This window comes from Cygnus olor, chromosome 15, assembly GCF_009769625.2.
Source record: "Cygnus olor isolate bCygOlo1 chromosome 15, bCygOlo1.pri.v2, whole genome shotgun sequence".
NCBI lineage: Eukaryota > Metazoa > Chordata > Aves > Anseriformes > Anatidae > Cygnus > Cygnus olor.
The window spans coordinates 1866753-1880229 of record NC_049183.1 but is presented as its reverse complement, the minus strand read 5'-3'; the positions used below and the strand labels follow the sequence as shown (position 1 = coordinate 1880229).

General features: G+C 41.5%; 1 protein-coding gene across 2 annotated transcripts in view; it reads right to left on the bottom strand.

Annotated features, from left to right (window-relative positions):
- USP7 (ubiquitin specific peptidase 7) overlaps positions 1 to 13477 on the bottom strand; it is a 72612-nt gene that overhangs the window by 42333 nt on the left and 16802 nt on the right. The window contains exon 1 of one of the 2 annotated variants that reach the window (XM_040574421.1): positions 3169 to 3313. The exons of the other annotated variant lie outside the window; for it this stretch is intronic. The gene's annotated coding sequence lies outside the window, so the exon portion shown is untranslated. Of the gene's footprint in view, positions 1 to 3168; positions 3314 to 13477 lie in introns of those variants that run through there. 2 annotated transcript variants of the gene reach the window in all.

Sequence of the window (13477 nt, the reverse complement as noted above, 5' to 3'; positions counted from 1 at the left end):
TTCCAGCCTCCTTACAGTTCACAGTACTGAAGGAAAGAGACGTAAATGATGGGCGTTCCTACCCTGTTGTTACTGAAGCAGCAGCTCTGTGAGGAAATCCCCAGAACAAACAGCCTCTGCCTCGGGTATCAGCAGAAACCCACCTGAGGTTTGCTCCTGGACCAGACACAAATGACCATAAACTTTGACACTGACCCATGACTTTCAGAGGCCTGCTGGGTTAGAGCACATCTCACTGAGGCGCGAGTGCTATTTAAATGCTGAAGACACACAGCATGCAGTGCCCACACTAAAGCGTGCGCCTTCCTCATCTCTCCTTAGAAGGACGATAGCAAAATCAGCTACGAATCAAAGTTTGGGTTGCACTAGACACAGGTATGCAGAAGATTAAAGAAGCCCATGCTGGCAGGCATCAATACCAGCAATGCTAGAGCACAGAAAGTTCAAATAAAGAGAACCCAACTACAACAGAATCAGGGAGGGAGAAGTTTAAACTGCTGCAATTCAAGAAGAGGGTGACAAAAAGGAGAGTAAGAAATACAGATCACTAAGTTTATTTCCACAGCTTGCGTTTTTTTTTTTTTTTTTGTTTTGTTTTCTTTTCCTTCTCCTCCCTTTCTTGTTTAACAGCATGGAACAAGCCTAAGAAGGAAGCCATCCATCCTCTGGGGCACTTTTCCTCCCCGGGAGCACCCAGCCTGCTCACAGCAATACCGCTGCTCACACACCGAACTGGAACAATTAAAGCCCAGTATTAAAGTTGCCATCAAGCTAACTTCATATCCGGAAACAAATTGAAGCAAACCGTTGAGGAATAGCTGGTTCTTCACCAAACTATTTTTCTCACAGAGAATTTAAATGTTGAAATCATGTTTTATTGGGAAATATCCGTCCTTAGCTAACTCTAGAGCTTTCTATGAGATACCGCTCTACGATTCGCACGAGCAGGAGCAACATGCAGGGAGAAAACACAAGCTATCACAGCAAAAGCAATCAACTTAAAAGATACAATAGATGCAGCTTCTGAGAGATACTACTTACTGATAAGATAAACTGAATCACAATGCATGCTGCTGCTGCTGCTTCTCCTGACAGATATTGACACACATTTTTGTAACACAGCCTTCAGATAGGGAAGACAGATAATAGTAAGAAATGTTTTCGACTGCTGTGAATAAAGGAAGTTTATGATTTCTAATAAAACTCAACAATTACTGTGAATGCTTTGCACAAAGCAAACACAGACCTTGTTTAACAGATTTGCTAGCAAGCAGTACGACATTCGTTTTTGAACCAAGCATTGAAAATTGAGAATTGATGTCTTCCTCTGTTGCCCTTAAGAGGAAAGAAATGTCAAATTGCACCAAGATTTAATTAAAAAACAAAAAAACACCACCAACAAGAAACAACACTTTTCTTAGCCTCAAGCCAAAGAGTTCTTAGCATTATACAAGGCAGGACAAAGAAAAAACACCTGTCCGCACAGGTCAGGAAGGCCTTTCTCCCGAACACACTGCTGTCTTCAGCACAGCTTAAACCACGTTGGGTCAACACCACCCAAGTCATGTCACCCGTCAGTTCCTAGACCAGAACACACAGTTTTAATTGTATCCTTGAAATAAAGGCACAATCTAATAATCAACCAAAATTTAACATAAACCACATAAATGAAGAAGGTAGTACAACAAAGCATAAAATGACCTTGTGAATAAGGAGTGCCTTCAACTCCTGAAATACAGTACTACAAAATACTAAATTACTGTAGCCTCCAATATTTCAGGCAAACACTGTCAGTAAAGAACACTTGTTTTCTATCTCCTAAAATGCAACACTTACAACTGTTTAGATATTGTTTTATTAGAAAAAGAAATGTAGGACATGATGAACAGTGATGACAAGTTAAACATTTAGGGTTGTATACAGTTTTCTATCTATTCATGCCACTGCACTACTAAGAAACCAAACAGCTCTGAGTGTTTAAAGAGGGTTTCTACAGTTTGGAGGTTCTGTTAGCATCTGAAGAGACGCACTTCAGATATTAGCAAGATTGAGCGAAAGAGCTTTTGCTTATTTTCTGAAAGATCATGAATGCTGAAGTGAAATCAAGTCTAAGAAACTGGCGTATGCAACCAGAAAGACACTGAAACATGACAGTACAGTTTAGGAAAGTAGTGAGAAGCAAGTCACCTTACACAGATAAATTACTGGATCATACACAAATTACTGTGCATCAAATTACTGTGTACTCCTCATCACTCATTAACGAAGTCTATCACTGAAGAGTTCAGATGAAAGCCTGAAAGCAAAGCGGTTATTCGAAAGTCAGAATTCTCTGGAGCTACAATTATGCCGAAGGATGCCAGCTCTTACAGAAAGGGTTTTTTTTTTAAAATCTCCTCATTATGGACAGTGACCTCAACATTAACATAGGTAAATACAATGTTAACTAATCAGAATGAAAATAGCACAATGACTGAAAAAGCCTGGACTCAAAAAAGCTCTTCAGACAGATTCAGCTGGTTTAGTAGGATGAACTCAGTGTCACTGTAAGATGTATTGCTCTATTGTTTTACTGTTCACAATAATTCAAATCTACAGGGAAAGAAAACTCAAAGAATGCTATATTTTTTTTCCTATTCATGAGAAAGCAAAAAAGATTTTGTCAAGATTATGTGGCCTCTGAAACAATATGAGGCCTGTTATATTCGTACTGAAAAATACTGGAGAATTTCACGCATCTCCAAGATATATGATAGGTAGCTCAGCAGCAAATGTGCTTGCAGTCACAAGTAAGCAAAAGCCACAAACTGACCCCTCTACAGCAGCAATTAAACTAGTAGCAGTATTCTGTCATAGTTTAAGGCTGACAGCAGCAAGCTACTAACCTCACAGGTTTCAGTCATGACTTGTGTCATATGAAGTACTCAAATTTTGAAAGATTATCTACAGTGTTTCTCGTTAGCTTTTGGATCTGGCAGCCAAAGAGGAGAAACTGAAGCAGTCTCCGTAGAAGGTTATGAAAAAATTCTGTTTCCTTTTCAGGTTAAACAGACCACGGTTTTGGAGTAACAGTGACACTAAAAACTTATGGTTTATCATGTACGGCTGCATCATGATGGCAACCACCAGCATTGAGGACTTTCCCGTGTCTCTACGGTTCGTACAGACCTCCATGCAGAACCTCCACGACTACTCCAGAAAGGACGAGCGAGAAGCTCCGGCGTTCACAAGGCGAAGGGAAGTCCTACGGCCGCTTGCTGCTGGCAGCAGCCTCAGGAGCTGCCCTGCAACGTTTCAGATCCAGGGTTCTGCCTTTATGGAGAGAAAGGCGAAAAGACCAGCCTTTCTCCCCCACTGCTGGGTGTTCCAGAATTTCAGCCTTTGTTACTTCACGGAAGACTTTAAAATGACTTTTAATGCCTTTTTAAGAACATATATATAATAGTATGTAGACAGACTATGCAATTCTCACTGAAAAATGAGTGAAATCAGTCTTGCAGCAGTCAAATTACACCAGCATCAGAGGGTATCAATCACGTGCTGAACATAAAAGCCAAGGCCAACTTTCCATCTCAGTGCCAGAATTCATTGGACCACTTGAAGTTGGAAAAGGACCTTCTGAGGCAGCTTTGCTGAACTGCTGGTCCTCAGGGCTTATCACGTGAGTCCTTTTCAATTTAGGGAAATACAGTGTCTTTACAGGATTTTTTAAAGTAGGTGTATTAAAATGCATCAGGGACTACATGATTCAAAATACCAATACCACATTGATAATACCACACAGCTGAAAAGCAAAAATAAACAAAAGCCACACCATTGCTAGAAATCATCCTGAAACAGAGCTCAGTGATTTTAAGTGCTATTTTAAATAATCACGTCATCTGCCATCACACTGACCTTTACTAGACATTGATGAGACTCATTCCAAAAAACTCAAAGAATATTACTTCTTGAAAGCAAACAAGAAACTTCCAACGATGTGGAGAAGATGAAAGAATAAATACCCACCTTCAATGGGAAACAATTGTGCAGACAGGTTACTTCACAGCTCTCTGCAGCAAAGATTCCCCAAACCGTAAGTGGTGTGCAGGAAGTCTACTGAGTCAGTGGAACTGGGTTTTATACAATTACACTAGAAGTTTACAAAAAAGCCTGTGGGTTTCCAGCGACTGGCTCCCCAGGAGCCTGGAAAGCCCTGCTGTGAAGGCAGAGTAACAGGCACCACTCCCAGGAGGCAGCAGGTTAAACACACAACAGACACAACCAAACAAGTCGTGTGACCTCAAGAAACTTAACTTACAAGACCCAATCTTTGAACAACTAGAACTGTTCAAAGAAAAGATTTATAAAATTCTTCCCCTGATGGAAGAAAGCGACCAGCTTGCTCTGGAAGAATTCAGCCTTTCAAAAGTGAGAGAAAATATTTGGCCTCTAATCCCTACCTGCAGTTAGCATACAAACACTACTTCTTACCTGCATGAAGGGACTTAGGAGAAAGGAAATTAAGCAAAAAGTGTGCTACAGTTCCATTTTTTAAGGCACTCTGAGGTTGCTGTAATGAAAATGTGAAAATGCAACAACCAATTTCTGTACTTTGACTGCCTTTCAAAAGGCATCCAAAAAATAAAGCAGGTGCCACCCCAAACATTTTCAAAAGATGGAATAAAGAGATGGAACTCAAGCTGGCCGGGTAGAGGAGGAAGGAAAAAGGAAGTAGCTAAATCAGTAAGATCCTGAAGACTGATGTGAAGGTACAGATTGTTGCTGCCACAGATGTTTCCATGACTTGTAAAAAATCATGCAATTACAGCAAAGAGTTAATTTTCATATTAGCAAAATGGTGGGTGATTTGTGCCCCCTCCCCCCCCACATTTTTTTCTTTTAATTTTTCTATTTTTTTTTCCCCTCTTTCATTACTTGATCCAGTGTCAAACGGCACTGTGTGCAAGCCCCTAAACTAGAAAGCTATAAAGGACACTAAGTAAAACTTAAGGAGAAGCATCAGAAGGCAAGAGGCGAGCTTGCAGGTGAAGGAACAAAGGTGTTGTGGTCACAGGATGAGAAATGACCTGTAGCGAGGGAGGGAGGCACGGTTTAATGGTCCTTGGTGCTTTCAAAATTTGCCTTAGCGAATTTAGTAGAAAGAAAATAGGAAAGACATTTATTTACTAAAGAGAGAGCAAGTAGCCAATGTTAGTTCTTTAAAAAAAATAAAGAATTATACAGGAGTCTCTTGCCCTGTAGCTGTCATCTGAAACAAATAATTATTGCACTATTGACTGAATTGCAAATCCCCCACAGTCAGAGACGATGCTACACAAGACAGTAAATGAAGAAAACATTACTGGGATGGGGAAACTTCCTGGAAGCAGACTCATCCCTGCCATGCCTCCAGAACATTTAACAATGACTAGACAGATAGTAATGCTGTAGCCACCACTTATTACACTGATCAATCATTATACTGCTGTTGTCTTGTATTCCTATCATTACGTCCGCCTGTTAAAGAGAACATTTTGACAAAATATGGGATGGCAAGAGTGTTTTTATGTTGTGTCAGTGTACCTAATGAATCCAAAAAGGTATGATCTTAGTAAGTTACAGGACTATTACATTCTCAGATAAACCAGAGTTACTCCCCTAAGAAACTTCTGAACACCAAATGTGCATGAGAGAGACACATCATGGTAAATAGTATCTGAAATGTCATCCTACTAAGAAAGCTATCATTACTTGAAAATAAAAGGGAGGTACAATGTATCTTCATGAATAGAAAAATAGCTGAGAACAAATAGCCTACACAGAAGCTATTCCCTAAATTAGGCAGATAAATGAGTGGCTGCAGCAAATTGCTTATCTTTAGAGATAATGTTTTGTTCTGTAAAATGCTTATCAGAATGCTGAAGTCTTAAAAATGCGACTAATTTCTTATAGACACATATAAATCATTTAAGGGATTATCAATACAATTATTCACTGGACCAAAAGCTGCCATTTAAGAAGTCACCCCACCTCCCCAAATTTACTAAAACAAGCAGTGACTAAATTACTGCCAGCTTTCAGCAGTTTAACTCATTGCTTTATGAATAATTCAGTGTCAAATGAAAAACTGCATGAACCAGAGTTCAGTTTGGACACTAACACCACACCTATAATTATCCAACATATTTACAACTTTATACTTCTGCTGGAGCAGTTTCTATAGATTGCTTTCTCAATGTATTTTAAGAAAATTTTCACACACTTTTAAAGCTTTAAGTGTTTAATAACTTGGGGTACGCAACAATACCAGCATGAGTTTTTTCTTCAATACAGTGATGTTATTTCTCTGAAAGATGCCAACTTCTCACTAACCTGTTTTTACCCATTCCACAGTGCCACAAGCTCCTCAGCAGTCATCCGGGCAAGAGAAAGTCTGCTGAGAATCATTCCATAGTTTTTTTTCTTAGTCTGCTGAGCTTTGCTAGCTTAGGTTACACGTGTAGAAAACTACCAGACCCTGAAGAAAAAGGAAAGACGACTGCTTCTGGCTCCCATGTAGTACTCAAAACAGTAAACGGAACGGTTGACAAGACAAATAATTTTCTTCCACGACAGGGGAAAGGCTGAAACATCAGAAGTGTCATGACCTATTACAGCAACAACCACCGGACTTGCACTGCCTTCTCTTGACTGCATCTAAAGGAGCATGGCTAGAGCGACAACCATCCTAACTCGTTAAGTCTTGTCTCTGCGCATTCCAGAGATGATAGCATGATTACATTTTTGCTGAAGACAAGGCACTTGGTCCCAACCTACTGAACACACCCTAAACAATGTGTTTTTCCAGTATCACACCCCTCTTTATGTTTTACTGCTCTACTGACTAATTAATTGACTTATCTCTTGCAACAACAAACACTAAGCTCTTCGGCAATCATCACTAGAAAGGCTGAAAAACTACTTACAGAAAAGTGAACTTCTAACATACAGAAAATGATACATTCTCAACTGGAGCCAGGGCAGTCCAAGCATCACAGAGCACTTCTGTTTACCTGTGACGCTACACTCAGCATGCTGCAATGCTGTGATCACATTCTTTGTGCTTTAAAGAGAGACAAATTAATAATTAAATAAGCTTATTTGGGTAGTACTATGAACACGTTATGGGGCTGGTGATTACGCTCCCTTTAGCCTGATACACTTCTCTTTCAAGTATAGAAAAGCATACGGCTCCACCGCCTGAGCCAGCCTAATTTTGACCCGTCAGTCAGCTACATACATACCCAGAACTCATCTCTGTATCATCTTGGCTGAGTACATCAGATTCTAAAGTTTTGGGGTATTAAAACAAAAATACCACGGCTGAATTCTTGCTACATACTTAGAGCAGTGAAAAAGCTTTGCACTTGTAACAATAATATAAAATATTACTTTACCCTTTCTTAAAATGAGGGTTAGTATGATTATATACAGTACTTGTACAATGAGCTCTGAAGGTAGGATGATTTTGTGTAGTTACTTTTGTAACCTAGTTAAAACATCATTAGCCATTACTTTAATTTCTGAAATACTTGTTGAGAACGCATTTGTGCTTACAGGAATCACTAATTGTGCTGCTCACTGCTAAATGCCGCCTGGGCATATGCTGAGCTTTCCTGACACCAGTGGCAGCATGGAGAGGTAGCATGGGCACAAGAAGTCTTCTTTTGTCGTAATACTGACATGATTTTCTGAAACTGAAAACGTAGTTCATCTGCCCATGTTTAAATGCAAACCCAATTTTCCAGCAGACAGCATCAGTGGATAATACAGATTTTGCACTGCAATGACACTAGCATACGGGACGGGGGGGATGACATGACATGGACCGCCTTTAGCCTCATACCTTGTCTGTAAGTAGGACTAACGGTAACTTCTTGCCCAGGGTTTGTTTAAAAAAAACACCACCACCACACCATTAACAGATCACTCCAAGCTAGACAAAGTGTGGTCTATGCACATCGGAGACTTCACACCTGAGATCCAACACCATCAGCACTTCTTCCCGTGACTTTTGCAAGTGCTTTTAATGGTCTTCCTTTACCATCACAGATTTGCTAGCATTGATCAGGTTTCATCTCCTCTTTACGTACTGCAACGTGCAGAAAAATAGATAGATACACAGCGCAGGACCACAGAAATCTGACGTGCTTGTTACAGGCAGTCTCTCAGTAGTTCTGAGAGCAGCCTAGTGAAAAGGAAAGGCAAACAAACCAGATTCAGGAGAGCAACTTTAAATCCTGTTACGCGAGGGGAAGGAGGGGAAGGAGGGGAAGGAGGTGGAGTTAATGGTATTTCTTTCTCATCAGAGAACACAAGCAACTCTAAATCCAGGCTTTTTTGCTGTGCTGTGAAGGAGTCTAAATCAAATGTGCTCACAACAAATGACTCCTCTTAGCCTAATTATGCAACTACTAAACCTGTTTTAAAAGTAACTATTACAGCATAGCAGCTATAACCACAAGCCAAGTCACCTACAGACTTGGTCTGGCAGTCCTATGGCAAGTCTCTGACGATGTGAAAACACTGCTTGGTACCCAGAGCATGGGGATCTAGGGCACTAGGCATCATGCACGTACTGCTCAGTTTGGATGCACAGGTAGGAGCTCTTGGGACCTGCTAACCACAGTATCTGACTGCATTGTTCTTGAAGTGGTAGGTACTTGTATAAAAAACAACTGCCACGAGCTCTAATTAAGCGTGCCGAATGCTACAATGATCTGAACTATTACATGGAAGCAAAGAGATACGCTTTGTTTTATAAGTGAGAACTGTAAAGGCTGCTGTGTGTGCTGGTTTGTCTTGTACACTTAGCTTTTATTTTGTAGTTAAAACGAATTCAGAATGAGGGCAGAGAAAACAGAGTAGATATATTCATTCCCTGTACAGAAAAGGTGACTAAATGAGGGTAAGGAACATGCCAGACAGAACCTGGGGCAGGGGGACAAAGGATGCCCAAGAAAACAATTACTTTCCACTTGCAATGTAAGGGGCATTACTTGAAATTACATGAAATTTAAATTACTGTCCTGCCAGGCCCCACGTCTTACGCTCAGGGACGTCCTGGCCTGTGGATGGTGCCTCTGCTTTTGAAAATTCCCTGTGAGGGTGTCCCCCACTTTTCAAACCAGCATACATCGCTGGTGTTTACAAGATCCCAGCAAAGAGTGCCACTGTTTAGCTGTCTTACACAAAATAACTCTTTTTGTTTTCAACCTACCCTCTGATGTTGCATTTGACATTCTCCAGTTCTTAAACTGCTGCTTCTGCTCCTCCTCCTGCTACTTGTGCCTTCCAGGCTTTTATCGTATCTTTCCTCAGTTATCCATGAAGGTAGTGCCAGACAGCCGCTTCCTAGTCTATTTAGTCGTTACTGCTACAACAGCCATTTAATACCTTTGATGATTTTTATTTTCCTTGCTGCATTTTTTTTTCTAACTTCTCCTGGACCTTTTCAAAATGAAGAAAAAAAAGCAAAAAAGCAAGGCTGTTAAACCAGGCTGCACTCAGTATTCAAGATGCAGTGAACTTATACAAAGCATATATTATTCCCATTCACTTCCAAAAGCTAAGAAATGAATGGAAGATGACTCCATCAAAAGCTGTTAAAACACTAGGAGGCAGCCTAGGGAGCCTCAGAAAACCCCCAGGGCGCAGGCAGTGGAGAAGTGAGTGCTCCATGTCTTAACATTCACCATAGGCATCTGCTGCTGACAACCCTCAAGACACAAGGCACCAGGTTAAACACAATGTTTGCTTAATACAGGATGCCTAATCTTACGGAGATATGTGGGGGTTCCACAAGAAGCTTTTGACCCGAAAAATCTCTAAACAGCCTGAACAGGAACAGTGTAGGAAAAAAAAATCCAAGGTTCCTAACTCAGAAGACAGTTTTAGACCGTCTATAATCCTTGGTGTGAATACAGATTTGGTGTTCAGACTAACAGAGCACCTGGGTCATGTTTCCCTTCCACTTCCAGAAAAACAATCTCAGCTGCCCCGCGGGGAGCATCCATGCAATGTGGAAGGGCTTCGGGGCGCAGGCAGAGCCCCGGCTCCCCACCCAGCCCTGTACCAGCGCGGGGGCTTCACCTCCCACGACTCCCTCCAATTCCCTCTGAAGATTTCCTCCTCGCTTGACCTGCGGCCGCGGGGCGCTGAGCTGGGCCCGCGGGCGTCCGGCCCCTACGGACGCAGCCTGTGCCGGGGTCATGGTTACACATGGGGGTTAACAATGACAAAAAAGCCCTGAATGGTTTCAGTCCTTTATGGGAACTGACATAAACGCACACATCCACGTCCTGCCAGAGGAGGAACTCGTAAGGTTTCCTCAGAGAGGCAAGGAGCGTTGCCACCAAAAGCATTATTTCCTTGAGGAATTCAGTTTTCAACATGTTTAGGTTTAATAACACAAGTTGCAAGCAAACATAATGGTAAATGATGATTTTAAGAGATTCCTACTACAAAAATCTACGCTTTGGGTTAATTTCACCATTTGTTTTCACTGTAATTAACAAAAAGTAATTATGCTGTCATCTAAAACTAACAACCACAGAGTCAGCAAAATAAGAAACGTTCCTTTTTCAAATGGGATGCTTTACAATGGGTTAGAACAGAAAAGCAGTTTCTTGTCCAAAATGCAGATTACAGAACTTCTATTTTCCACCAGTTCCCCAAATTCCTGAAAGATATTGTTCCCACGAGTTTTTGAGGTTGTTATTTAATAAGCTAAGTTTCCCGATCTCCCTTGTTAGCACTTTTCCATGTTTGACAAAAACTTCAGCAGGCCAACAACGACAAGCAGAGAAGGGCAGGCTGAGAGACCTGGGTCTGTTCAGCCTTGATGAAAGAAGACTGAGGGGGAATCTTATTAATGTTTATAAATCCCTTAAGCGTGGGAGACAGAGGGATTTGGCCAACCAATTTTCAGTGGTTTGTGGGGACAGGACAAGGGGCAATGGCCACAAAATGGAGCCCAGGAAGTTCCGCCCCAACATGTGAAAGAACTTCTTCACGGTGAGGGTGACGGAGCACTGGGACAGGCTGCCCAGGGAGGTTGCGGGGTCTCTTTCTCTGGAAATATTCAAGGCCCATCTGGAGGCCTACCTGGGCAGCCTGCTCTAAGGAACCTGCTTTGGCAGGGGGGTTGGACCCAATGATCTTTCGAGGTCCCTTCCACTCCCTACAATTCTGTGTAGAAAACCCGTCCTGCACGTCAGAAGTGGGCCCATTTGGGCAGCAGTTTCCACAAAGATTTTTGGGGTCTGGCCACTCCCAAGAAACCACAGCCATTACACTTCTGGCCAGCATTAATTTAATGAATCATCTGCCAGGTGGCTGCTCTGCCTTTTCAGTCCTTGCAGTATAAATGCCGGCAATCACTGAAATCACTGAAAAAGCCTTAACACGGAACTGAATCCAGAGTCCTCCTCGGTCTTCACAACAGAATCAGTAGGTCCCAGCGCAGTTTAGGCTTTGGTCAGCGTTCACTTTTACATAAGATTTAAACTTGATTTTCCCTTTCATTCTGACAGTAACCTATTTTTTCCACTGCAGCGCTAATGCGGGCAAATAATTACTTGGGCTCTGAGAAAGAGGTGGTTATTGCTGGAAAGCGTTCTGAACGTCAGCTTCTCCTTACTGCTTCAAAAATGGAATTTGCTACACTGAAAACATCCAAACGCTAGCAGGTGCCAAAATCAGTATTAAACCACGTTAATTATTTCATACTATCTACATGAAGAACAACTTTCTTCAAACAAAGAGAGTTAAGCCACAGCTCCAAAACCCTTTCCTGCAGAAACGTAAGGACTTGTTGGCATTGGTTTCCATTATTTACAGTGGAATTCGTAGAAGACTGCAGGACAGGAATTTTCTAATTCTCACTTAAACACTCCACTGACAATTTTATCGCTTTTTTTGTCAACAACTTGAAGTCTTTTTTTTTTCCCCCTTTTGAATGAAAACATAAGAAAACTTTTATGAAGTGACCAAAAAGTTTTTCCTGTTTGACTACTCAAGCGTTAAACATCCAACCAATTGTTCTGGTGCCAAAGAGCTGCCACAGGACCACATAGCCAAGTTCTCATATTAGTTAAGCAAACACAATTGGAAAAGAAGTATACTTTGTATTTTAGAGAAAACAATATATGTACACAAAAGGCACAACCGTGCAGACATTTTGAGGCCAGCTTTCTCTTCCAAAACCTAATGTAAACGCACTGAAATCAACGAGGCAGAACTACTGCCGTATCTGCATCAGCTGAGAACAGCTAAACTCAGGTCTCCAAAAATCGAGCATCTTGGAAAACAAACAAGAATGAAAAGAATGCCTACTGATAAACACTGCAACACCTGTAAAGCAGCAATCATTTTTTAAAGTGATTCTTTATCACAGACACAGCTTCTTGAACTGTACACCTCATACGGTATCATTTGCAGCTGCAAGCCTCAAAAATACATGGTTTATGCAAACTGTGCAAAAAAAAACTATTTTAGAAACAGAAATTTGAGAGAGACGTTCAAGAAATGAGGATGTCCACCTATGCAATTTAGATTTCACCTTGCAGTGCAACCAAGTGAATGACAGGTGGGGAGATGATGCTTCAGACGGACTTTGTTTTATATGATGGGGCTCTTGTATATTGCAGCTCTCTCATTAACGCCCTGATGTGTCAGAACCCCAAATAACTATTTCTCCATAACCCTCTCTCCAACGCATTCCAAGGTTAAGAGCACTTCGTGTCCTCCACAGCCTTTTCTCCCCTGACAGGCATTGGATTTCCCTCCGTTAGGAGCCACCCCACTCCACCTACAGCACCCTCTCAGTACCTCCAGCTGACTGGAGGCAGCATTTCAAAGTGTCCATGCCACATGCTGAGGAACATTTAGCTCTTTACTTCAGAGCCATCCCGATAAAGCTTTAGTTTAGTTTTCTCTGAGAACGGAGAAAGAATACCAAGTTGGTCACAAATTTCATCCTTTTTCCTTGAAAAGCCAGTCACCTCACACGGGGCAATGAGTATAACTAGCACACTACTGAGCAAAAATGCATTCTGAAGAGTTATACTTTACTGCTTACACGTTTGTTGTGTATTTGCTTTCTTATTTATTGCATATTTCATTTGTTGCTCCGCGAGCCAAGCCCTCAGACTGTATTTCAATAGCTTTCTGGACAACCACTCTCAGAGCACAAAGGCAACAAAACAGACTTGAAAATGTGTTTTAGAGCAGCTGACTACTGCGTGTCAGCCACTGAATTAAATCTTTCTTATGCTCTGCAAAACACCCTAATTCCACAAATACACTCCCAATCTCAATACTCTATTCCTTCTGGCAAATCTTCCTAACTACTGCTATTTTTGTTCCATTGCTTGCACCACTCATCTGAAGCAAATTTTGAGGACTTCCAAAATTAATTACTGCCTTCCTGCTTTGCCTCTGGCAAGAAGCTGGT